Here is a 26,637-nt window from a genome sequence, read left to right as displayed (position 1 = left end):
CTCCTGCCATGCTACACTAATATTTCAGCATTTCTAATTTAACATATACAGACTGGATTTTCTTAGGTTGATCTGACCACTGTAATCACCAATACTATCACTTTCTCCTGCTGAGTCTGCCAGGTCTCCGGTGATACAAATATCCTCAGTGTTCTAATTTCACTTTTTATCATGCCTTTGTCCAGGTTATACAAGCCTTTCCAAATGTTGTCTTTCCATTTCTTTGCTGCTAGTTTATAGCATATGATTAATTAATGGAATCTATTCATTTCTGTCTCTAATTGAGACTGTTTTAAGTGTAACTAATGTCTTCAGCTTATACACTAGCAAGTTTGTTGTTTTGATACAAGCAGCCAGGATCTCCCATCCTCTCACTTACCTCAGTGATTCACACCCATCTTTGAGCCACTTAAAGTTACACACACAGGTGTGTAGCTCTGTATTACATTCTAGCCTTTGCTCTTCCATTTGTTTTCAAGAAATTTACGAAAGCATAGTATTTTAGCTTTTTACCTCAAAGTTAAATTTGTTTGAATTTAGTAAATTGGTTTAAAACTATTGAGAAAATGATTGACAGGCAGACTCGTACCTAACATGATGGTACACACCTGCTCTCCTTTGGAAACCAGACTGAAAAACTAGCAAGATCATAATGCCTGTCAGCAGCAGTTGCGAAGTCGCTGCTCCCCTTTCATTGCAACTATCTGTAGTATGCTGTTTGCTTGCTGTGGACTGCTCTTAGGATATGCAGGTAGTAACAGAAACTTGAAAGGAATTCATTCTAGGAGTCACTGCAGGCTTCCCAAAGGAAGCAGAGTAAAAGGAAATGAACATACAGGGAAAAGCACTACCTCTGTGTTAGTGTTGCACAAGCACAGACAGTGGGTTAGCTGGAGGACTAGAAAGGAGCATATCTCCAGACTGCAAGATCAGAGATTGTGAGGATTATTGGACTGCACGGTGGCCCTCTGTTCCCCCAATTTTAGCACTGGAGCCCCCTTGAAATAGATGAAATATTTGCAGTGTTGGAAGCAAAGCGGAATAACTAAAGAGGAGTTAATGAGGTAGTAAAAGTAGGAATGTAAATTGCAGACCCATTTATTGAAGCCAACCTATAGATAAGGACAGTGCTATTCCACTCAGACAGCATACCAAAGAATAACAGACAAGATGAGCAAAGATCAGCAAAAAATAATTTTCTGACTGCCTTCCAAATTAGGGTAGTTCACTTTGTGTGCTGACAGGAATACTTCCTCTGCTCACCTCCGGCTCTAGGTCAGTTGCTCATGCACAGCACAGTTGCCAGTGCGTTAAAAAAAAACTTAAAATGAACAATCATACCACTACACTTCCAAATACCTGTGGGTTTTGTTAAGTGTCTGTGATGTTTAGATCTCAATTAATGACCTATTTATTATGCAGCCTTGCTGGGAAGGATCATCTGCCATTTTATACCTAAGAAATGAATGCCAAACCACTTGTCAGAGGTACAGTGCATGACTAAGTGATCGGAGTCTCTCAAATTCTAAAAATGTTATGAAGAACAAAAGATCTCTCTCACTCACAAGAAGAGAGGCAGTCCTTGGCAGTCCTCACCATCATTTATGGTGGCAGCAGAATTCCAGTGGCCATACTTAGAAAACCGTGCACTGAATTTAACAAGGAGTTCAAGTATTATTTAAAACTACTATAAAAATGAAAGGATTTATTAGCCTCACTTATACACGCAGTGAAACCTCAGTGGGTCTTCCTAGAAGAGGCTGATTTTACTTGAACTTCAGCAGCATAAAATGCCCAGAATTGCCCCTCCATCCTTTCTTTGACATTTGCAGTGGGGTATCAGCCTAGGAGATTCAGCATTTTCAGTTTCAGTGCTCGAGAGTGATGACCCATTGTTTATCTAGTCAGACTAGGATCTTTGTTTGGTTTTGATGAATTACATAATAACTGTAATCAAAAGTTGAGGATGTTTCATAGACAAGAAAACACAGGCAAAAGCTTTTGTGTAGCAGTAAGTGCTGGTAATTAAGTATCACCCATTCTTCCCTTTATTTGGCAAAGCCGCACGCAGAATATCAATTGAAATTCCCAAAGTAACCACCACAGGATCCAGTCCTCCTCATTTGACCAAGTTGACCTAATTTGACTCATCTCTTAGCACAGTTCTACTGATATAACCTCAATAGGGCAATCGAAACTATACTGGAAATGGGAGACAAAGAAGCATACACATTCACACAGGAACGTGTACTAAGTCCAAACATACACAAGGCATTCACTTATCTTTTTTTCAGCTGAATTAGGGAAGAAGCTTACTTACACAACTCATAAAAGTTATTTTTGCTGGTCAAGATGAATGTGCCTTCTTCAAGAGAAGCTGCTTGCCAAACGTAAAACTGAGCAGAGTTTTGGAATTCTTGCTTTCACCATTTTCTTTCATGCACTAACTGACCCTTCCCCCACCGCACCCCTCAGGTGAACTACTCTGAGGTAAAATACCCTCTCAGTCCTACGGTAAGGAGAGCTCACCAGGGTGGCCACTGTAAACCACCCGGCTCAGCTGCAGTGAACTAACTACATAATCATCAGAACTCCCATTTGCTATATTCTGAGGTGTGAAAGGTACAGCTCCTCCCGCAGCCAAGGTGGCGTGCAGCTGTGCGGGCTGGGCAGGAGCCGCCCTCCGGACAGCGGCCTGGAGCCTCCAGAAGGAGAGCGGGGGATGCCACAGGGGGCTGCCTCAGCAGGACACCGAGGGCTGTACGCAGTGCTGCTGGGAAAGGCGTGTGAGAGAGAGGGAGAAAATACAAATTCTCAGGAAAACATTGTTCAGGTATGCGTTGTGTAAAATAACAGAGGGAAAAAATTGGGTTATACTAAGAGTGTACTGGGGAAAACACTCACCTCACGTCTCTGGGCACGAGAGGCAAGATGACTCCTGTCACTTGCTGGTTGCAGTGTTTCCCCAGTGCCAAATCCAGAGGTAATTTCCTGATAGTAGGCTTGGGAAGCAGAACATTTCCTTGTGCCTGATATGCAGTTACAAGTATTTCTTTGTGGTAAAACTTTCTGTTGGCTCCTTCAGTCCTTTTTTTCTTGGTGGCTGGCTTTCTGCAAACTTGCTCCCCTCCAGGCACAGCTGGGTGGAGTCTTCTTCCCACAGCGGTCTGAGGTTGGGAAAGGAGGGACAGCAGGCAACAACTTCAGTTTTTATCTTCTTGTTGCTTTGGCTTTTAAGGACATGTGTTGTGCATTAAGGATAATAAGGAGTTGGCCATGTGCTCCCATTTGATGGTCTCCTCTGGTGCTCCATTATCAGGACTTTGATTGCAGTTACACCAATTAACCTAAGGAATGGGGGGAAAGAGCATGAAGGGTTGGTGGTTTTGGTTTTAATGCTCCTGAAGCCATGATGTACAAACTGTGGTAGTCTTTAATAGATGAGGTTTTCTTCTATATTCTTGGGATTTAACAAGTTTGCAGCATAGCAGTTTTGAGCAACCTTGCTGTATGATAGACAAACAGTGGATCATGGATGAAATATGCATTTTAAAAAGGCTTCTGATTTCAACCTCTTTTGCTGTAGTCTTTATTAAATATAAACTGTATAGCCTGTGCCCTGGCCATATCAGGCATTCCTGCAGTGCACTCTTTCCCTTTATCCAAATGATGCTTCGAAAAAGCATGTGAGGGGGAGAAGGTTTCCCAAATCCTTTCTGGCAGTGGTACTTGTTCCCAGATGGTTTTCCATGCCACTTCTGAGCTGTTGGTTAGGGAACAGAGTGTGAGCAGCCCTGTTGCAGACAAGCAGCAAGTCCAGTGCATGCAGGAAGCATTGGGCTGACTGCACGGGGTGGAGGGCTGGTGATCTGTGGAGGAACAACGGAGTATGGCTGATTCCTGATGTTGGTATTTGGTTTACCAGCCGAGAAAGGTAAAAGTCTAAATCAGAAATAGAAAAGGAATAGCTATTGAACTTTCTACAAACAAAAGAATTTGGCTGCTGCTGAAGTTGTCAGTTTGTAGTGTAGCTGTACAGTTAGCATGGAAAGCATATTTAACACAAATCAGTCTATCTGATAGCAAAGCAGGTAAATTGGTTTTGGGGGAGGGGGGGGTGCCGAGAGCAACCCTTCTGTACCAGATCAGCAGCGCAGGCTCCCTCTGGTGGCTAATTTCCATAATTGACAGCTTTTTTCCCTCAAAAAAGATTCAGCGTAGTCCAACTGGAGTTAGCCTGATGAGGTAGAACCTATGTTTGAGAGCACGTAGGTTTAGGAAGCTATAAGTTTTCTGTAAAGCAGTGATCAGTAACTGCTTTTACTATGAGTAACTTTAAAGACTCGGGAGTTGTACAGGCTTTGTTTTGTTGCTGTGCAAACTGTGAAAGCATACAGAAATGTTCAGTTTTTAAATTAAAGCCTTTTAAAATAAGTATATTAAATACAAAATAATGTAATTTTATTTCATAATGTTAAAAAAATGCTGAATTTTAATTCCATCCCTTCTGCATTTGGAAAATTGTAATTACTTCAAAGTAGCTATTTACTTATGGATACATAGGAATAAAATGAGGCTTAGAATAACAGATTAAAAGATTTTTAAAACAAACAAAAAGCATAAATACTTGCAAAAGCTGATCTTGGTCATGCATCCATGTTGAGCACATGTATTGTAGCTCAACAAGATCTCTAAATTAAAAAAACAAAACAAAACACCAAACCCCAAAAAACTACACACCCAGAAAACCCCCCCAAAAAACCCAAAGCAAAAGCCCAGATGATTGTATAACTGACATGACTACACAGCTTCCAGCAGCTGTGCTAGGCTATTCAGCCTTAATCCCATGTGGACATACCCAAGGCCTACCAGATTTTGACTTAAGTAGTTAAGATTTCATAAATGGCTAAATATAGCCTCCTAGTTAGGAAATGCTATTTGTATTAGAACCTTCTAGCAGGTCAGAAGCAAGCATTTAGTTGAAATAGGTAACTTAAGTACATCTGGTACATTTTACTTCAGACTGCAGTTAACACTGGTGAAGTCTAACTTAGTCTGACAGCTCCTGGTGCCTACACAGAGAGAAGTGAGGCATGACGAGGAAATGGTATTTGTTAATGTCATCTAAATGTTGTGTTATGGATATAAATCTTACCAGAAGTGCAAAAGCAATGAGGATTTTGATAGTACCCAGTTTTGGCTGCAAATATTTTGCTACAGCAGAACAAACTCTGGTTTTGCATATGTTTCAACTTTTTTTTTTGCTTCAAGTTTTCATCTCACCAAATACTATATTAAAGGACTTGTACCTGAGTCTTTATAGGGAATGTTTCCTAGTTCTGACATAACCCTTTGTGAAGCTTAAGCCCTTATTCAGTCTAATATTTCATAGCGTTAGAAACTGTTAAAAGTTACTTCAGGATTGCTTCCCTGCTTCTTGTCCCCTCTCCCTTAAAATGTGTTGGAATTGTCAGAATATTATTAAAGCAAGTTGTGCCTTTAAGAAATGTTCTTCTGTCAGTTTGTTTTATATTTTAGGCAAACTTCTCTAGAATCCTTACCTAACCTTTACGGTACTGGAGAAGGGGGGGAAATGGTTGCTAGGATACTTGCAAAAAGGCAAATTAGCTGCACTAGAAATAAAACAAAAGGATTAAAAATCTCTAACCTTTTGAGTTAAACATCCAGTTTCAACAACTGCCAAAATTTTGTGGTTCTCTTCTTTGAGACAAAGAAATGCAAAATATTAATAGAACACAAATTTCACAGGCATACGGGATTTTAAAGCATTTCCCTAGTGAATCAAGTTTAAGATATGCCAAACTGTATGGTAAGTTTCTCTTGCTGTTTTCAGAAGATTGATTATTATTTATAAGTCTTTTGATATTTTTATTTTGCTATCCATGTTTGGATGTGGAGCTTCAGAGTTCTAGGTCTACCATAAAACACTGAGCTCCTAGCTGAACAAAGCTGAGTCCCTGAAACCAAGTAGAATCTAAGGCTTCAATGAAAGACTTACTTTTTGACAATACTGTTTAATTCTCATTTTACATCATTTTAGCTCTACTGAGCTTTTCTCCATTTATAGCTTTGGCAGCAAAAATTCAACAAGAGAAATAAAGTTGAAGCTCTAGATGCTTTTCCTTCACTAAAATACACATTGTCTTGATTCAGACTCTGACAAGAAATCAATCCTTGAATATTTTTTTTGCATCTTTAGCGTAGTAAAATTCCTGTTTATTTCAGGAAAATATCTTTTTACATATTCAAATCCATTGCAACAGAAAGCTCTCTGTAATTGTCACTACTATGCATTAACTCTGAGGTAAAGCAAGTACTCATAGAAAGCTATTAGAATTATTAAAACACGTCATTTTTAGGGTTCCCTGTTCTACTGAGGCATGCAGTTGTTGATCAGGTTAATGCAAAGAATGAAGCCATCATTACTCTATAGTGATCTACCACCGTCTGGCCCCTACAAACTTTGCATGCAATCATGCTTTGTAGACTAGCAAGTACATCTGCATTAATGACCCTTTCTTTTTTCCTTTTTACCCTGAATAATCCCTGAAGCATAGCCCTTGCCTTTACTATTGTATGTACTATGTACGTGGGAGATCTTCTGGAACACGACAGCTTGGGCATTTTCTGTGTTTAGGTCCAGAGAGATAACTACACAATATTTACTCCAAAGATGTTAATGGTCAGCTAGAGGAAACAGAAGACAGAGTACTGTTAAGCTTCAGCAAGTCAGTATTCATAATGAAAATGTAGCAGGAAGAGCTCCTTGCTGTTAAGTCACAGACGGGAGGAATTGCTGGCCTCGGTGCATGATTAAAGAGAGATGAATGCATGCCAGCTGTCTACACTGCAGATGCTATATAATAAAATGCACCTCTGTTTCTTCACGTTGTCAAAAATTGTCAGAATTCTCTTTTCCTGCATAGCTAGGGATAAGTTTAAAAACTTTAAGGGAAGAAGAATACTGCCAGTTTTGCAATCGGTTCCCATGAATCGTCCATTCTGATGTCTGATGCCAGTAAGAATTTGTTTTGCACCCCTTCTGATGCCACATAAGTCACAGATGAAAGCTTAGGAGTTCCTTACTTAGAGAAGGAATTGGAGATTATTATACTGCTCTGGCTTGACTGTTTCCTTTCTCCAGCTGAGTCAATACACAATATTTCACATAAGGAAGATGTATACCAGGGGCCTTCCCTGATGTAACTATTTTCTTATTTAGCTCTTTGACTATTTTTCAGCCATATATTTTTCTTCCTCTTCTGTTTACCCTTATGTGAGTTGCAAGAATAAGCTTGCAGGTTTGGTTATTTTTATTTTTTTAAAATTAAAAAAAAAAGGCATAATCATTGTGAATAGCCCAGTTCCATTTATGCAGGCAATCTGAGATGGCAAATTGGTGAGAATCCAAATGCAGCTGCATAAAGACAGCAAACAGCAAATGGGAATGGAAACACATTTCCTAATTTAGCATGTTTGTAATCATCCAAATTTAAATCTGTGTTAAAAAAAAAAAAAGTAATACTGTTGCCTTTCTGCAGTACCTGCTGAATTGAAAACGCAGAGGCTATAATACTACAAAGCTCAAGATTTACAAAGGAAGGTAGGTTGTATGAATTAAGAAGTACTGTGGTCTAACAGGTAGGTCATTTTATAATAACTCCAGAAAACCAGCGTCAGGGCACTACAAGGGCTCGCTACTCCCTAAGAGATGGGAAGCAAAAATATATCCCACATGGAAAGAGCCTCACCAGCCAGGGCCCTGTCCCACAGTACCCAAGTAAGGCAGGCAGACAGACCCAGAGATGGTAGTCAGGGTTAGCCAGAAGCCCAGATCTTCAGACAAGTCCATGGTGATGAAGTGCGTTTCAGGGTCAGGCCAGGAACACAAGTTCCCAAGTCAGGGTCAGAATCAGATCTAATGATGGTAAGCAGACTGAGACATAAGCAGTAATTACCAGGTACATCCATAGCAAATTAGGCAGGTCCTAGGTCAAGCTGAGAAGTCAGTCTGCAGGTCAGGGTTTAGATCTGCAGCATCTATGGCTAGGCACAACTACAACAGAGCTGGAGACAAACACTCCTACAGCCTAGCTCATGGTGAGACTAAGAGCCAGGCCTGAGCTTAAATGGAGCTCCCGGGCCCATGGACAGGGGGTGTGAACAGAGGCCTCTGGTGAGGCTGGTTAGGGCAGTTAAGGCATACTTGAGCACTCAAATTGAAGAGCTCTGGGTCATTCAATATTATTAAATTCATATTATCTTAGAAGTAAGCATGAATGCTGAAGAAAAATAAACATACTTGGGAGCTAGAGATACTACAGCCTTGATCATCCAAATGCTAGTGGAATACTGGGACTAAAACTTGGCTGACAGTACAATTTCAGTATAGCAGATGTTGTGGACACGACCCTATTTTAACAATGTGGAACTGCAGATAACAGGTTAAAATAAATCAAATCTATATGGGTTTACACACTCCCAGATAAATGACGTTTTCATCAGAACTAAATCAGATACTCATTTTCTGCCACCATCTAAACTTGAATTTCAGAACTAGCAAAAGCTTTCCAGAATTACTGAAATTGCTGTATTTTTTAGTCTACTTGAACTTGTGATTAATGCATGCAGTTTTATTTTCTTAAAAAAAATGTTAAAAGCTTAAGACATTTAACAAATAATACACTGTACCTCAGGAACTCAACAATCTTAGGAAAAATATTAAGGCTATTTAGAAACTATTATGTATAAAGCAAAATTTCATTACATTTTCTATTCCAAAATCCACGAAATGCCTTTTTCTTAAAGAGGGTATATATGGTAATCTGTGCAAGATGCTGGCTCCTGAAATACTTTGACTGTTTAATTTTTTTTCTGTAGTGGTCCTCAATTCATTTAGCATGCATTTTAGAAGGCATTAAATAGAATACATGCTCTTTACAGAGCAAGTAGACTTTTGATATGCCAGACATTTTTTTGGGTAATAATAATTCAAGTCATCCTGGTACTTGATTAAGCCTCCATGAATTTAAAATTATTTGTTAGGTAACTGGAGTAGTTCTTCTTAAGAATATCTATTTCTGTCTTAGAATCATAAGATCCAAATGACTGGTGTCTCTCTTGTTCAGTCACAAAGGTTGAAAGACAGCAAATGAACTTGAATTAATTTAGCCTTATCTAAACATATGGGTCCTCTTCTAGGGAAAAGAGAAACCTTGATAATATAGTAGGCATGGCCATAGATAAACTTTTAGTAATAATTTGTGTTTGGTAGAAATCATTTCAAAATCAGACATGTCTTGGGGGAAAAAAATGTATTTATAGCATGAACCTATTCTCCAGAATTGAACTCCTGATGCTACAGTTTTATGATACACTATCGTTACAGTGAAATCCAGCATAGCTATGTTGTTCTGCATACAAATGTGGAATAAGATTTGGGACAATCTAGCAGTTTGCAGCCAGGTAATGGATTTCAGTATAAACGAGAAAACGATAAGCCTACTAGGAAACATAACTTGGGAACCTGGGTTTTTTCTGTTGAAACTTCTTCAGTTTTTAATCACACTATAAATCTTCTCCAAGCAGTGTTATTAGTGAATGTAGTGAACCATAAAGGAGGTAGATTGCAGTCAGGCTGAATATGTATATTCAGAGATATGATTCCCATTGATTATTTACTGTGGTATTCTTGATTTCCATGTTCAACCATTGTCTTAATACAGTTTTAGGTTTAACAGAAAATGAAGAATGAAACTAATTTACACCTAAATAGTTTGTTAGAAGGCCGTTGCTTTCTACTACCTAAAAATGGTGTGCAATGCAGATACTAAGACTCGCTTAACTTGCAAACCATAGTCTAAGAATTTTAAGTACAGCCTCATGAGAAAGCTTTGACATGTTAATAATACCAGTATATCCTCCCACAAGAAAGTTGTAACAGTTTTCAGGTTGTTGAAATTCGGTGGTTCACACTTAAGTATAACAAAGTAATACCTGGGTTTCTCTGAGGAGTGGATACTTTTGTAGCCAGAAAACAGCATATGCAGAAACTATGCATTAAACCATTTAAAAATATGGTGCAGTGAAACCACCACTGTACACTATCAGGTGCTTTTCTGCTGTAATCAGAATGTGACACAAAGGAACTGTTTTGGTGATGTTGTTGAAGGTTTCAGTGATTATTGGCAGAATTTTTTTAAGAGATGCTAATAAAACATTTTCTCTAGATCCAGTAATGTGCTGACACAGTCTAGCGTCACAGTGAAAAGGGGGAATGCTTGCTGTGATTTTAGAATTTATATCATAATTTAAAAAAATCTCTCATACAAACTCTCTGAAAGAGTCAACTATAGTATTCCTACTAAGATGATACCTTCCCATTCCTCAGAACACAGCTGAGCTACTAAACATATAACATCTGTAGAAACAGGGAAAAAAATAATATTAATCTGGCCTCACAGTGCTTCATGTTTCCAGCAGGAATTAGTTTCATTTTTACCCTATTTAGAAGTTAGCATTAGAAGTCTACAAAGGCGGCCTGAAAAAGGCCTGTGACACTGAAGTGTTGTCGTGGTTTAACCCCAGTCAGCAACTAAGCACCATGCAGCCACTTCCCCCTCCCCCCTCCCAGTGGGGTGAGGAGGAGGAAAGGAAAAAAAAAGTAAAACTCGTGGGTTGAGATAAGAACAGTTTAATAACTAAAGTAAAATATAATACTAACAATAGTAATAATGAAATATAATAATAATATTAGTAATGAAAAGGAATATAACAAAAAAAGGAAGGGGGGGAAGGAAAAAAAAAAACCAGTGATGCACAATGCAATTGCTCACCACCCGCTGACCAATGCCAGAGCTGTGATCCACACCTCCCGGCCAACTCCCCCCTGTTTATCTACTGGGCATGACGTTCCATGGTATGGAATAGCCCTTTGGCTAGTTCGGGTCAGCTGCCCCGGCCGTGCTCCCTCCCAGCTTCTTGCACACCTGCGTGCTGGCAGAGCATGGGACGCTGAAAATCCTTAACTTAGGATAAGTGCTACTTAGCAACAACTAAAACATCAGCGTGTTATCAACATCATTCTCACACTAAATCCAAACCACAGCACTGTACCAGCTACTAAGAAGAGTTAACTCTGTCCCAGCCGAAACCAGGACAAGTGTTTTCAGGGGTTTCTTCTTAAGGGACGAAAACTTTTGGGTTTCTTTTCTTGTATGGCCCAATAGGAGTTTTCTCCACGTTTTTTTTTTTTCCTGAAACAGGAGGACTGTAGTATGCAAATGCATTCAAGCTGTCACCTCACTTGCTGCTCTATCTGTATTGCATATCCTGTCCGCTCTGAAGAAAAATGAATTCTGCACATTGAGAAGTCTGTTCAACCATTTTGCTGGTATGGTTGACCTGCCAAGGTCTTGGTTCCCCTGTGCTCCTAATCCCTCTTCTGAATTCCGCTGTGAGGTTCATCACCAGACATGTTTCCATGCTGAAGTACTCCTTGCTAAAATATCATGTTTATGTGATGTTTCTTATCTCACTAAGCACACAACAGCACTAGAATAAAAAGATTAATACCTTAACATCTCTCTTGTTTAAGAGGTGGAACTACACAAGTGAAATATGAAACAAATTTTTCAGAGGTACAGTTAAGAGGAAGAGCATATAAGAATTGAAATTTCTGTTGAGCTCATTCCAGAGACTTTTAAAAACATCCTTTTTCCTTTAACAACATATTTAACTTGTTCCTCTCCTCTGTGTTTGTTGAAGATTTTGCATAATGCAGTGTTACTAGAAACTTTCTGTCTATCTGAATTAAGAACCACCAAGTGTCTCTCTAGAATAGAGTTTCTGAGTGAAACTGAAAGGACTAAGTGGCTGAATAATAACTTCAAAAAAAGAGGATATGGCCAGTCGCTTTGGAAAAAAAGTTCATTCAGTTGCCAGAGGACTTGGAGATGTTAAGACCACCCAGAAGGCAGGTAGCCTGCCAAATCAAAATCGAAAGTACATCATGCATAAAGAGCTGCAATTCACTTTGAGAAGTCTCAGGACTATTGTGATTTTACTTTTTATGCTTCAGTATTTAGAGCCATTAAGGAGACCCTGCAGCTGAAATTTTATATTTTATCATTACTTAATCCCACCTGTATGAAAAAGTAACAGATAATTATTATAGCAGAAGCAGAGACGAGGTGAGAAGTACCTCCATTGTGAAACTCGGGCACTGAGAGTTTGCAGTTGTAGTATCAAGGAGGCTGAGTTTTCCTGCTCCAGTGTGCACTTACTCTACACAGCATTCAACTGAAACAGAAGCAGATGGAAGAAGAGGTAATAGTAACAACAGAAACAGTGTTGTATCAGAACAGCATGATTACGGTATCACTAGTGCCATTCAGTAAAAGTTTTGAGAGCTGCCAGAGGATGTCTACCCAGAGTTGAGAGTTGTGCCTGGGTTTTTTGCACTTGTAATCCCTAAATTTCCAGCTATGTCATTACTCAGTCTCTAATTCCCCTGAACTGGACACTAATTCAAACAAACCAAAGGAAATTATTAATAATTTTCCAGTCTTTAGAGACAGTTGCTCTGAAACCGCCTGTATTAGTTGTATGTGTCAATAAATGGGGGAATAGCACTATCAGAAACGTTGCAAGATAAATAGTGGTGGCAGTAGTGGTGGTTCTGTTTGGGGTTCTCTTCGGAGTTCCCGTTCTGTTAAAAAGAATTTTTAAATTGAGGAATCTAAAAACATAGTTCACACTTGCACTTTAAGATGTGATAATCTGATAAAATGTTCTGTTATGTTTATAAATAAGCATTCATTTTAAAAATGTTTCATACTTCACAGGTATAACTAAGGCAGCAGCTTCCATTGGTATACTGTGCTAGTAAAAACAGTTGCCAGAGGCTGGCTTTTCAAAGAGTTGTTGATTATGCAGTAGCACCTGCTTAGTAGCACAAACCTGCCAAATGCCAGTGACAATTTATGTGTCATGTGCTTGAATCTTAAATATTTCAATTTGCATTGGAATAAGAACAGTAACTAGTGATGAGAATACCACTAGAAATGCAATTGTTATCGATTTGTAGGGTGCTGGTAATAACTCAGATTTACAAATTACTTTATAATAATTAAAAATGTAACCGCATATTAACTTGGAGCACAATAAGGTCATGGCAACAAAATACATTACTCTGATGAATGACTGTAGCCTTCACCATCTGCATAGTACCTCAGTCAATCATATTAGGAGCAAGCCCAGGCATGCACCAAGATAAAATTATAATTCTTTCCAAAAATATATCTGGAAGTTTTCCAAGAATGAAAACATTCCTCCCCCAAGTTTGTTATTTGAATGCTGTATTTATATTGTGAAATGTTAAAAGAACAGATTTTTTGGCCAGAGTATAATAATCTATTCTGACAACCTAAGTGGGTAGCACAGCTATATATTTTTCCTCGTAATTACTGCATCAAATTGAATAACTGATGGTTGAGTTATAGACCAGATTTAGGAAAAAAAATTCTATTCCAGTTAAAACATGCAAGTGTAAGAGAGGTAGAACTTCATGAATTTGTCACAGATTGGGTGATATGTCACTGGCAAGTTGCTCCTTTATTTGAGTGTGATTTTCTGCACCCCCAAATTTAGTTTTTCATTAATATATTAATACATTTATTTATGCAGTAGTAGGTTCCAGTATAATATTTCTGAATGCAGAGAAAGACTGACCTCCCTACAAAGACCAAGGAGGAGGGAATGATTAAGTCTCTATGTGAAGTAGATGGGAGATAACTTTTAAAAACATGTTTTGTTTGGGGATAATCTTTTTCCAAGTACACACACAAATCTTCCATTTTTTTTCAGAGTTTTTGATGACCTGACCTGTCAAGGTTATTTTTCACTAGTCCTGATCCCAAATTCTTACCTTTAGTCTGAGCATTCAGTAAAATAATCATTCAGTAAAATATAGAAATACTTTCCCATTCATCAGGCATTTTTTGTAAGATATATAGAAGCATAAGTTTGAAGAGAAGATGAGCAAAAGAGAAGTATAGCTCAAGTGGAACAGAGAATATATTCATAAACTGAGGCAGATCTATACCGTTTCCAGAGGTAATCATAAGTTTGATCCCTGCATTTCATGCAGTGGTCCTGTGCAGGATTTAGAGGTGAATGAGCACCACAATAATTGAAAAAGCAATTGTCCAATCTGTTTTCTATGGAGTGGAGAAGCAGACGTGTTAGAGAGGGTCCCAATATTTACTGACCATATAAGAACCTGTGCTTTTTGTTTGGGCGTAATACTTCCAGAAAAGATAATTTCATCATGAAAGAAATGTGTACTATCTCCTGCACATTAGGTTTTGAGCTTGATAATACAAATTTTTGGGGAATATATCTCTATATTTGCCAGCCACAAATTCGATCTTCGTCACAGTGACATTGATTCTGTGTCTCATGTCTGGTTTTTCACTCTCTTGACTAGAAAGGCTTGATATTTGCCACTGACAGAAATGCTCCTGCTCCCATAAAATTCCTTTCTGAATCATTCAAATTTAGAAATTTTTGAATCATGTCCATACTTCATGAAATTAGTCAAGCCACGTGTAAGCTATTTATGATTCCCACCCTTTTTGGTATTTTATGGTTTGTCAGTAATAAGTAACAGAAATAAACATTTTGGATGTTTGCCAGAATTGTTCCTACAATGGTGAGCCTGAACCTGAGATAATTTCCAGTCCTGGAAAGTTATTTTGACTTAGGTAATGTTGACTACAGTCCAGTACTAACCAGTGGCAGATCTGTTCTATAGTTCAAGATGATTTACAAGGAAAAGCACTGCTCTCATTCACTTTGAAAAGGTAGTAAAGCTTAGATATGTATTGTGCTCAGATATATGGATAACTTCCTCAAGAAGATATGCTAGTAAACCCTCATCCCTGAAATCCTCTAAAAACTTCATGAGCAACAATTACTGCCTACTTTGTATTAAAGATACTGTCCAAGCTAGAAAACCACATCAGAAATACAGAAGGGTTGTCTTCATGGCATCAGTAGGCTGGAGGAGCTTAACAAAAGAAAAAAGTTTTTTTTGCAAAAATGGAAATCGACTTGCACAAAGCATACTTCATTTTAAAATATGTTATATTGCCTTTATTAATGCAGGTAGTAATTCCATTGTTATTTAGTGCAAAACTAGGTACTTTGCATAAGACCAAATAAAAAAAAAGTCACATAGCTTTAACAGCTGAATATTCTTCTTGAACACTTGATTAAAAAAGCCCAAAAGACTAAGCTATTATTTGAAAACTGAAAACGTTTGATTCTTCACTTAGATAAATTATCTTATGCTGAGGCAAGAGTTAAATTAACTGCAGATTACACTAAAACTCATTGACAGAAGGCTATGACCGTTCCATTAACCAAACTGTTGTGTTGTTTATTTTAGACAATCTGTTTAATTTTCCTTTGCTTTCATTTTGATGTATTGAAGATCACAACCCTCCAATATGTGTAATTTAAGTTTTCATTGCTGATGACAAGTTTAAATTGAAAATAGTTTTGTAAAATTACGGGTGTCAGTACAGATAGAACAGAACAATGTAATTATCTACAGAGCAAATCATTAAAGCTAGATAAGAAATGAAACTGAAAATCAGCTGCAAAAGCAGACATGTCTTTTGAGCTTTGCAGACTCACGAATGGCTTCATATTTAGAGCTGAGCTGCTAGCATCACAAATTGTTAATTCATTATTAACATTGTTGTTATCAGTCCTTATTTATTTTGTGACCCATGAGTATAGCAATGGCATTTTGTGAGTTTGAGAAACTTGGAGCAACAGTAAGACTGTACCTTTTCTTTTTGATTAATTGATACAGGGCTATATTCCCATTCAGCTGTGCCCTTTGGACAATCAGTTTTATAGGACCACTGCATAAATTCACAGAAGAAGGCTGTTGCAAATTGCACGTAGCAAACCCATAAATATGGTAGGGAAGTGTCTCAAGCCATCATGGCTGGAAATTTTTTGAAAGCGATTACAATTTCTATTTAAAGTTATGAGATTGTATAACTAGAGCAGTAATTTTTTTTTTTTACTTATGGAAATGAACAGACAGAAAACAAACCAAATAATAAGAAAATTTGGTTCCTCATTGGAAAAAGAAAAATTTTTTAAAAACCTGGTTTGACCCTACATAGTTCATGTCAATAAAATACCTTGTAAGAATGGGAAATAAGGAAATTAAGGGAATTGTGGTCTCCCTTCACAGTGTTTACAGAATTTGCCAAGGATAGTTGCAAATCCCTCTACCTGAGAGGAATTATACTTACATATTACATGTACATACACCCTAATCTGCAGGCTAGAGTGCATTCTGAAGGGCTAGGGAGAAAAAAAGGTGCCAGAAGTCATTCATTGACATTACTGTACTTTGTAGAAACAAACACACTGCATTTGGGGCCAGAAAAAGGCAGATTTCACCTCCCAGCTGAAAGTTGTGCCAGAAAGGCTGGAAGGGCTTTCTGCATTTGCTTGTGGCCAAGATAGTCTTAAGTATTTTACACAACGTGAGATCGCTCCAGCGAAAAGAATTTCAGAGGTTTCTCCTCTCAACATCTACAGCGTGCTTCATAACCAGAAAGGGTATGAATTACAGCACCTGCAACAGGAGGCTGTGGTGGAATTTCAGTATCCACATTTGTGACGAATATACTTATTCCTCCCTTACTCAGTAATTCTAGGATACTATTTTCTTTTTCTTGTTTTTTCTTTCTTTTTTTTGTGGTGGAGGGAGTACAACCTGCTTTTAGCTGAAATTTATTAGGAAATTTAAGTCTGGAAAGTGTATTAGAGTAAGTATTTTTTTCTTACAAACATTACCATTGCCCCCAAAATGCTTCTTCTAGCTCCATTTTTACTTTTGAGATATTTTTGGCCATGTTTTGGGCTACACTGGTCAGTATAGGATATGCAGAGTTACGGTGGTTCTTGACCTTTCTAGTATGCATCTAGCTGTTGCCAGGCTCTGCAATATAGCAGCTGTCTTTAGTTTCCTGTACTTTCAATCAAAAAATGGCAGCATTGATTTTGATTGAGACATAGCTTACTGAGACACAGCTCCTTTTATCCAATATATCTGTCATGTCTGCTTGTAGACTAGAAAGAACTACATGGGATAGTAAAAGACAACATTTGTGATGAACTTTGTGGGTTGGTAGGTGTGACAAATCTAAAACCATTTTCCACCATTCATTTCATTTGGATCTCTCCTTGGCCCAGCAATGAGCAAGATTGTTATAGAATCATAGAATCGTTTAGGTTGGAAAAGACCCTTAAGATCAGCAAGTCCAACTGTTAACCTAACACTGCCAAGTCCACCACTAAACCATGTCCCTATGCACCACATCTACACATCTTTTAAATACCTCCAGGGATGGTGACTCAACCACTTCCCTGGGCAGCCTGTTCCAAGGCTTGACAACCCTTGCAGTGAAGAAATTTTTCCTAATATCCCATCTAAACCTCCTCTGGCGCAACTTGAGGCCATTTCCTTTTGTCCTATCACTTGTTACCTGGGAGAAGAGACCAACACCCACCTCACTACAACCTCCTTTCAGGTAGTTGTAGAGAGCGATAAGGTCTCCCCCGAGCCTCCTTTTCTCCAGGCTCAACAACCCCAGTTCCCTCAGCCACTCCTCATAAGACTTGTACTCTAGACTCTTCACCAGCTTCGTTGCTGCTCTTTGGACATGCTCCAGCATGTCTGTCTTGTAGTGAGGGGCCCAAAAGTGAACACAGTATTCAAGGTGGAGCCTCACCAGTGCCGAGTACAAGGGGACGATCACTCCCCTAGTCCTGCTGGCCACACTATTTCTGATACAAGCCAGGATGCTCTTGGCCACCTGGGCACACTGCCAGCTCATATTCAGCCAGCTGTCGACCAACACCCCCAGGTCCTTTTCTGCCAGGCAGCTTTCCAGCCACTCTTCCCAAAGCCTGTAGCATTGCATGGGGTTGCTGTGACCCAAGTACAAGACCCGGCAGTGAGCCTTGTTGAACCTCGTACAGTCAGCCTCGGCCCGTCGATCCAGCCTGTCCAGATCCCTCTGTAGAGCCTTCCTACCCTCAAGCAGATCAACACTCCCGCCCAACTTGGTGTTGTCCGCAAACTTACTGAGGGTGCACTCGATCTCCTCATCCAGATCATTGATAAAGATATTAAACAGAACTGGCCCCAGTACCGAGCTTTGGGGAACACCACTTGTGCCTGGCCACCAGCTGGCTTTAACTCCATTCACCACAACTCTTTGGGCCCAGGCATCCAGCCAGTTTTTTACCCAGTGACGAGTACGCCCATCCAAGCCATGAGCAGCCACTTTCTCCAGGAGAATGCTGTGGGACACTGTGTCAAAGGCTTTAGTAAAGTCTAGGTAGACAACATCCACAGCCTTTCCCTCATCCACTAAGCGGGTCACCTTGTCATAGAAGGAGATCAGGTTAGTCAAGCAGGACCTGCCTTTCATAAACCCATGCTGACTGGCCCCGATTACCTGGTTGTCCTACTGTTGGTTGTCCTATTGTTGGAGCAATATGGCTCATGACGTTGGGAATACCATGTCAGACAAAAAAAGGAAATGCTACTTCTGTTAGCAGTTCATGGTGCTCTCCAGTTTACACTCTAAACTTACTGTGCTGTAAAGAATAGCAGTGGTTGTAGCTTGTACTACAAAATGGGGACCCCCATGAAGCAAGTACATAGACATCTGATGAATTGTCACTACACTGAGCCTTGTAACCTTCTTGTAACCCCCTCCTTTGTGGGTATTATGCAATACTAAACTTTCCAGTTTTTCCTCTTTCTCAGCATGCTCAATAGCCTTTGAATATGAAAGCCCCCGTGGTTAGGTTACTGGGGATAGGAAGAAAGGCACAAGGAGTTTTCCCGATTACTTTACTTCTGACGTCTAGTTCATCTATAAAACTACGTACTTTGCATGCAGTTGGAGAGCATATACTTTTAAGCTCTAAGAAAGAGCTAAACAACAAAAAGTTCAAGAAAAGGAGTAATTATTTTTCAAGTAAAAGAAAATCTTTTCAGGAGTTCCTTTTTAGTTTCCTTATTATGATCCAAGCATATGGTATGGCAATGTTAAGAGTTATGAGAGACCGTAGTCCAGCAACACCACCAGTCATGAACCATGGACAAAAGAATTCTAACCTCAGTCCTATGGTTTTTTTAAAAATATTTTTTAAATATATGTATATATAACTATATATATAATATTTTTTAATATATATATAGGGTCCCAGTTTTGGCTAATTCTAAAGGACTGTCAAAAAATTCTACCTCAGTTTAGCAATGAAAAACAAGTGTGATTCAAGTGAGCTCCAACAGAGGTCTTATTCTTTAGGGAAATCAAATTGGGTATGGACTTGAATAAATTCAGATTTAAACTCCATCAGCCTGTGGGAGTCTGTGAATGGCTCATCATGTATTCAAGACACACTGTTAGGTACAAATGCCAACCAACAGAGCTTCAGTACAGAGATCAGATTCTTTTTCCATCTTAAAGCAGTGATTTCCTTTCTAAAAACATACTAAAAAAATCCTGCAAAGACAGAGTACTTTATTTTGTGAATTTTTCCTCATCTAACGGTTGGGGGTTTATTTCTTTCAATTAAAGTACTGTCAGAATACCGAGGCTATAAACAAGGAAAAAGAAACAGTTCACAAACAGGATTGAAATGATGGAGAAAAATTCTAGTTTATCTGTTTTGACAGATAATAGCTTGCTGCTGTGATCTGTCATTTGGCTAATTTTTCCCTTCTAACTGGGTGAAATTCATTTTGCTGAGATTTCTTTTGAAAGTCTACATGCAGGGAGGCTGAACTTTCCCACAGGAAAAAGTGCATGTTGTTTTGTTCCACGTTAATCAAGATTTTAGCACTAGTGGTACACAACACTGCCAGTCACCTGTATTGTGCTTTTACATGTGAGGCAAATTAAGCAGCTCTCAGTGCTGCAGTTGACAGCAGGAAATCTGGGGTAGATTTCCAAACAAAAGAATAAAAATCAACCTGATTTATTTATGCATTGAGCATGCTCCACTAGCACTGTGCATCATGTGATTCCTTGTTTCTAAGGAAACAACTATGATGCTGAGCATATACTCTCCTATCATGAACTGCAGGATTTTTTTTGTCCTCGGAGAATTTTTTAAAGACATAAATCTGAAATAATTTGCTGCACTTGATTGGCATTGATTTATATTTACAAATATATAATTCTTAACATATGATGAGTAGAAGGGATTATAAATCTATGCTGAAATTAACAACAATAAATATATAGCACAGTCAAATTAATTTAATTATATTTGGGATGGAATCGCCCCAGTTTACCAAGGAACAAAGATGTTATACAATTGCTGTCCCTAGATGGTGCTTTTACTTTGATTCTTTGCATTCTTTGAAGGGATAATTTGCATTATGGCTGATTTATCATTTAAAAAAAAAAAAAAAAAAAATCAGAGAGTGACTATTCAAATTCTTCTACTTCCATCAGCAGCTGCTTCCAGCAAACATGTCTAGATCACCTAGATTTTGCACCTAGGGTAGCAATGTGGTAATGTTGAAAAGATGGGAACAAACTTGATAGAAAGGATGGCACACCTGAAGGAGATGGTGCTTTTATCTATCAGTTAGTGTGGATTGCTAAAATAAAGAAGAAAGGATTTACAGATTTACAGTAGCTACAGAAAACATTTCAGTACAATGATAAGGGTATTCTTGAAGAATACTCTTTCCCCATTTGCTAGTAAGCTAACCACTAACTAAGCAGATGTAAAGTCTTCAGGCCTGGAGTCTAACTCAAAGGGTAGTTTTTATGGTGTTAAAACATGTTTAAATATAATTGTAGAGTTGCAGTAATTAACTTGGGTAAGTTGTCTATTGAGTTATTCTAAGCTATGGACTGTCGTTTTTCATTTATTTGTTTCCAGCATGCTTGTTTGGTTTTTTTTCTCTGTGTGAGCATCACCAGTACAATAAATAACATTATTAAATTCTCCAGAGTATCAAATTAAGTTGTAATTAAGGTGAAGATATCCACTGAAACAGAAATAAATAGAAAGTGCAAATAAACCTTAGTAAGTCTATAAATCTGAAAAGAGACAAATATAGATAACTTATAATTTCTATTGCTAGGAGCATTTGTAGAAGGGCTTTGAGACATCCAGGCACTTACTCTCTTTAACAGAGGATGTGTTTACATCCTGGAAACAGATATTCAGGAGATCACCAAAGCACCAAGACAGCAGTAGAAAGTAACCAAACAACTAGGAATTTTTCTGTGCAGAGGTAGACAGAAACTGGGATGCCTTTTGCCATACCTTCCTTCTCAATGTAACTGTTTTGGCTTAAAGAAGTTTCTGCCTGAACAATGTTTTTGTTCAGCAAGTATAGCCTGCAGATCTGACAGCTGTTCGTATGGCCCTAGAGGTAAAGATACTCCTAATAGTCGGCATCATCTGACAGAAAATCTGGTCAGAGCACTAAAGATAGGAAGCAGTACTTTGATGTTACCAGGACATGTGGTCAGCAAGTACCACTATTAGGTGTAATAGCTACCGTAACTTACGAGAGAAATGGAGTTAAACGAACATACTCAGATCTAGATGTAGCCTTGACTGTCCTGTAAGGTTAACCCTGAAGGAAAAGTGTACCGTATTTTTCCTAATTCAGCCATAAGAGAAGTGTTAGTGAGTGAGCGGAGAGGCACATCTGATTGGATGGCTAGCACTCAGAATTAAATGCAAAAAGAAATTATTGGTACAGATTAGACATCTTCATGTCTTTGACTCATCTCAGACTGGCAACAGAATGAACAGTAAAGTGGGCAATCACCTCATTTGCAAAAACAGTCTAGTATCTCCATGCGAAGGGACAGATAAAATCCAGCCGTTTCATTTCTGCTCAGCCTGAACTTCATTGAAGCCATCTGGGTTTCACCAAACTCTACAACACTTGGACAGGATACAGGAGGTGACCACAGTGAAAAGGTGGGTTGAGCCTTCATATGTAATGTAGCGTAAAGAAGACTCACTTCTATTTTAGCTGTAAAATCAGGAATGTCTCTTAAAGGAGTCTCACAAGCATAAAATTACCACAACTAGAACATTTCTAATAACCCATTACAATATACTGACAAGAATTGATTGGAACTCGTGAACCAGGCTGATGACATACATTTACTGCTGTGAAGACAGTACCATATCTACTTGAAGACAGTTTAGCTCTGTGCTTTGCATCTATACCGAAAAATACCCATTTAGATTCCCAGATGTGTTTTTTCCTATTTTCATCAGAAGGGTTTTTTACTGACTCTGAATTTGCTTTTCTTTTCCCCCTTTTGTCTTTAGGAGAATACTTCCTGGTAATGTGTTTTATAGCAGCAGGGATTTTAACAGGCTAAGCTGGTTATGTTTGCACATTTAATGAAAAGGAACATCATTTCTTCTGGCATGTTAAAAATCAAGCAAGACACTGTGCAGCTTATAGGCATATTTAGTTTGTATTTTTCAATAGTTGTAGCCTTTAGCCTCAAATTCTTTTTTTTTTTTTTTTTGATTACTCTAAGGAAGATGAATACTGCACAAGAGGCTATTAAGTAAGTTAATATCTGTCAAGCCTTAGAGTGAATTTCCATTTTTATAAGTGGCATTGTTATTGTATATCACATTTGACTGCAAATGCTTCCTGGCTTATCTTCAATTTGAAAGCTGATACTGTAGTCGATATTAACTGGCCCCTATTAACTAGCAGTCAGGGAAGAAGAAAATTATGTCTGTGCTTTAGGAAGGGACATAAGTCACAGGACTCAAGCATGTATTTTTCTTTGAACACACACTTCATTTGTCATTCTGAGTAAAGATGTTTGCTTGAATCAGGATCCAAGTAGGCCCTCTAGTTAAATACCTTTCTACTCTGAGAAAAGAATCCCTCAACAAGTTAATTGTCTATTTTAAAGCCTGTGTGATGAAGTTTATAAAGTCTATTACAGAGAAAGTCTTGCTTTACTATGTTCTGTTCATAAGCAGAGAAACACACACAAAATGAGAATATCTTTGTGGAGGTTTACAGACAAAAATATTAGTCTAGCCTTGTTCATCTGGTTGTACTGGAGGTTGAAAGTGAGAATGAGCCTTAGCAGTAGATTCACCCCAAAATTCAATTCAGTGGCAAAATGCTTGAAAAACTTCACATGAAGGGAAAACAAAAAACTTAAGAGTAATTCGTCAAGTTGAAACTGTCAACAGATTGTTTCATCAGACTACATATTAGAAAGAAAGTAAACAGGTGGAATTTCTTTTGTTTTTCCAGGACTTAAGGACATTTTAGGGCCAAACCTAAAGCAAGAGTCCATCCCTTTTTGTTGAGTTGCATACTCTCTTCATTGGTTAATCTGTTAGAAAGCATAGGGTTGATGGGCTTTTGCTATGAATTTTTTCCTATTTCTTGCAATTTAAAATAGAATAAAAAGGGATCAACATTGCTAATTACATTTATATTACACATTTAAAAATTTAATTGAAAGAGGAAAATGGTTTTATGCAGTGGCATGGAAATCAGAAAACTCTTCAAAGTTTGAAACTCTTTTACAGCTTTTAGTCTGCTTACAAACTCAAAAATAGATACTTGCAGGTTGATAACTCCTCAGGAAGCCTTGAGGTGTTTAGGATACACTGTTTCTTCTCAAAACTGATTTTGTGGGGAAAACTTAAACATCACTTTATCTGTCTGTGTACAGGTAATTAAAAAAATATTTTATTTCCTTTAGAAAAGTCTTAACACATGGATGTAACACAATAAAGACTGAACTTGATAAATCTAAACCTCTCTTCCTTCTAGGACATATATTTTGTTTTGTCTTCCCCCTTCCTTCTGATATCCAACTAACTGTACTTAATTTAAAGTCAGCAAGAACAAAACACTATCCTGAGTATCTGTAATCAAAGATGAGTCTTATTAAGGAACAAGCAAAGAACTGCTGCAAGAATAAACATTCTAAAAGATAATATCTGCACTTAGGAGCTCTGATCAGTTTTATTAAATATTGAGTAGTTCCTTTTTCAGTACTGAAGACAATAGAATTAGTCCAGGTTTACAATACCACCAACAACAAACTATTCTCATTTTAGTTTTGCAAAAACTCTCTGTCAAAAAGTTTATCCTGTTGAGTGTTATCTTCAATGGGGCCTAGATCTCTAGACTACCCAGTTTTGAAAAATATACTGAACCTTGATTGATTTTAAAACGTAGAGAGAGCATGGATAAACTGACAGGAAAACAGTGCTCCAAAGCAATCTTCCCTGTAAAGTCTACAACTTTTGGGCATTGGTCTTGCCAGAAAGCTGCTAATCCATTTTGTGTGTGTGTGTTTTTAATGCTTTTTCCTTAAACATAAATAAATATATTTTTTTTAAAAATGATCACTCATCTTTGGTCCTTCCTACAGCATTTTCCTGTTTGGAAACATTCCAAACTCTTTTTTTTAACATATTTTCTGTTCTACTTATACCTTTCAAATAAGCTGAATAAGCCAATCTCCAAATATTCCAGATTTTCTGCGTTATTGCCTCTTGTACATTGTCTGTGATGAGGATCACTAGAACTGGTGACGAATTACCAGAAAGCCCCAGGAGAGCACCAAGTGGGGGCTTTGATTACTTCCCAGTCCCACTCAAATCAAATGTACTGCCAGACGGGAACTGCTTAGTTCTGTAAGCACTAGTCTTGCTGTATGGTACTCTAGATAAGAATAGAAATGCTCAGATTGCCTTGTTTTCTTTAAATACTGAAAGAAACATATATAGAACATCTTATTCTTCATATTGTAGCTATTCTGTTTTCTTATGTGTGTATATGTTCTTTTAAGGTATGTTTTAATCATAGTAGATGATTTTCAGGCTTTCCTTCCATTATTTGCAACTGATGTTCTAAGACTTCTTAGAAAAAGGCTTCGTTTTAAAAAATAAATAAATAAATAAAAAGAGGAGGAGGATAACATTTTACTGTGCATACCAAAAGATTTAATTTTAGCAGTTCCAGCTATTTAGGAAAAGTAATTTTGAGACTCCTCCTTTTTTCAGACTTTTCTCCCAATAGTGAGGTTTTCTTAATTAATTTTTACTAAATGACCCTTCTTGGTGTGTATATTAATTACAGATCAGGGCTGCTCAGTCTGCTTGTCTGGACAGGCTGCGAAAGAACCAAACCAAATCAATCTGAAGACAGTAGGTTGAGCACTCCAGCAATTTAGGAAAGGCCAACAGATAATAAGAGGGAGTCAATACGAACGCTAACAGCCTCCATGCTTGTTGTTTGGAGATAGAAATATGGGAAAATAAAAATAAATAGACATTTATTGTATATAATTAAATTTGTCAATGAATAGTGACAAAAGCTTAGGGACACAACTATTACCAAAGCTAGTTAAGTTATTTAACCAAAGCACATCCTGAAATCTTTCTTTGTAAGCAATAGCACTCCTACCAAATACTGTGACTATAGGTCCAATTTATACAAGATACTGATTTCATGTTATTTGAAACTCGAATTCTGGTAACAAACTATACTAATTCCTTGCATATGACACTTCTAGTGACATATTAAATCTTAATCTTGTGTGGGATTTCTGAGCTGCTGAGTGCTCTTCAGGACATGCATGCCTCTAGGTATTAGAAATCTATGCTCTGCAGTTTCCCTCCATACTTCACATTTTACGAGTATTAATTAGTTTTTAGGTGAACTCAGTAGCCCAGTCATTGCTGTATCTAGGCCATAAACTTTCAGACACTGGCCAACCCATAATGATTTAAGTCTTATGTAACTGCAATTTTTTTTTTTATTTACTTATTTAGAATCAATAGATTGGAAGAATGTAAGGCTACACCATGAAGGAAGGTTCTGCAGTCAGGAGGCGAAAGTAGTGAGGGCACAATTTCTGGGGACAACTCAGTCCCTGCAGAGATCCCTGCACCTCTCACAGCCTGCTTTCCAGACTTTGCTGTGAACAGTGTGTGCAATCTCAGTGTGGTTAGGACTTACCAAAGGACTATTTAGTCATTTTCAACAGCAGCCCAGCCCAGTCCCTGAAAAAAAGGGTCTGGTGTGAAGTTCAGGGAGCAACCAAGCAACCAAGAGCTGAATAGAGAGGAATGGAGGCAAGGAGGAGCTGTGGGTTCTGAGGTGAGCCATGGTGAAAAAGGAGGCCGCTCAGACAAGAGCGGAGAATGGAAATGGAGCCGGCACTTCAGAGATAACAAGATGACAACAAGAAGTTGCTGGGATTGACAGCAAGTAGAGGAAGATAAGAAGCTTTTCACAGTCATTTGCAGCTTTTCTAGTTTTCCAAGTATGTTTTTCAGAGTTGAACTCCATGTCAACAGACTTCAAGAATATCTTGTTATGGTGTATGCATCAGTAGTGCAGTTAACCATCATTCACTGGTCTTTTGCCCTTGCCCTTACAAACTCAATATACACATGACTTTCTTTCACCAAAAATATCTGATCTGAGGGAACAAAAAAATCCAATACCTCAAAAAA

The 26,637-nt window shown here is 38.1% G+C and overlaps 1 protein-coding gene across 1 annotated transcript in view; it reads right to left on the bottom strand.

Annotated features, from left to right (window-relative positions):
- Positions 1 to 3,339, bottom strand: part of SLC6A11 (solute carrier family 6 member 11) — a 137,491-nt gene extending 134,152 nt beyond the window's left edge. The window contains 1 exon segment of the mRNA XM_050904980.1: positions 2,905 to 3,339. The gene's annotated coding sequence lies outside the window, so the exon portion shown is untranslated.
- Positions 3,340 to 26,637: the final 23,298 nt, after the last annotated feature.

This window comes from Gymnogyps californianus, chromosome 13 (genome assembly GCF_018139145.2).
Source record: "Gymnogyps californianus isolate 813 chromosome 13, ASM1813914v2, whole genome shotgun sequence".
Lineage (NCBI taxonomy): Eukaryota > Metazoa > Chordata > Aves > Accipitriformes > Cathartidae > Gymnogyps > Gymnogyps californianus.
The sequence above is the reverse complement of the archived record's forward strand: the minus strand, read 5'-3'. Positions and strand labels throughout refer to the sequence as shown.